Raw genomic sequence first — 1430 nt, 5'->3', positions numbered from 1 at the left:
CCGATTTCGGCTCTGGCCAGATGAACCGCTACTAGCTAGGTCGAGCACGCCGTGTCCAGCGTGAGACAGGCGCCGTTCAGACCAAAGGTGAAAGAGACCAGCCCAGACGAGACATTGGCATGCGTAGGTGCATACTCGGAGTTTGAACTCACGACGCCCTCGACGGGTTGCGTGAGCATACCTACGTAGACTGCCACATCAATACCTGTAGATGACCTCGGTCGTAACTCCAGGCAAGTTCGCGAGCATTATAACAGTAGTAGATTCTAGGGGTCTTGGTTACAAACGAAGTGTTGCGACATCTTGAATGAGCGACCATCATCAACGAGGGCACCGACTAGCATAAATGAGCCGTAACTCGCAGAAACATTCTTGAAAAGCTAGGCAGCATCCCAGCGCGCGTAGGGAACATGGGCTGGAGTTGTCGTTGCAGTAAATTGAAGCTCACGCAAGCCTTCAATATCGTCAATCGCTGCTGGCATCTCAAAGCAACAGTAGTCGAGCCATATTGACGTCGAAGACCACAACGCCACGATTGTTTCTACATGGTGGCGGGGCGATGTTGAACGCAGCGAATGGCTTTATTTAGCCAAGAACTCTGCGATGCTCTAGAGCGTTGGGTAGTCGAAGACTAGCGTCGCGGGAAATTCAGTGGAGTACCGCTCGGAGACGGCTTGAACAAACTAGGTTCCAGCCAACGAGTCCAACCCAGCGGCCATGAGCGGCTCATCTGATGAGACCGCGGTGCCAAGGAGCTCTAGAGCAGACGCCACAAGAGCATAGATGATGTCCCCAACGTCCGTTTCTGACGAGGTCTTCGATTCTACAGGACTCTCTTCCTGGATCGACTTCACTACCCAGCGCTGAAGTCGTAGCGCGGTGGGGCTGTTGCCGAAGCTTGCGATATTGCCAATCTCAAGAGAATTGTCAAGCCACTCGGATGCGATTTTTCCTGCGAGTCCTATGAACGGGTTCGTGAGTTTTGCATGACGCGCCTAACAAAATCACGCTTCACAGAGGGCGGAGAGATGAGACCACTCGTGCACATTTTCTGCTTGAAAGCGCGGTGGCAAAAATCAATGATGGAAATTCAGACTGCGATGAATCACGCGCTGATAGGCTGCGGTAGCTAGCACACTACTTGCTTAGAGCGATCGCATGATTTCGGCGGAAATCTGGGAGACAGGCGCGTCCACGAGATCTAGCTTGGATAATTCACTAGATTTCATATCGTCCACAAAAATCAGCACGCTAAATGCGGCAGCTTCGACGTAGCTCGAGCCAAACGGGGTCTGAAACCCTCCTGCGTCGTCGAGGATTGCCTCGGCCTGGTAAATCAAATTCTCTCGCACAATGTTATTGGAGTAAATCGAGCTACTTCCAAGCACTTCCCTCACCATTTCATTCTTCAAATATCCAGTGCACTTCAA

This window comes from Aureococcus anophagefferens (genome assembly GCF_000186865.1).
Source record: "Aureococcus anophagefferens unplaced genomic scaffold AURANscaffold_56, whole genome shotgun sequence".
NCBI classification, from domain to species: Eukaryota; class Pelagophyceae; order Pelagomonadales; family Pelagomonadaceae; genus Aureococcus; species Aureococcus anophagefferens.
This window is presented reverse-complemented; position numbering follows the sequence as displayed.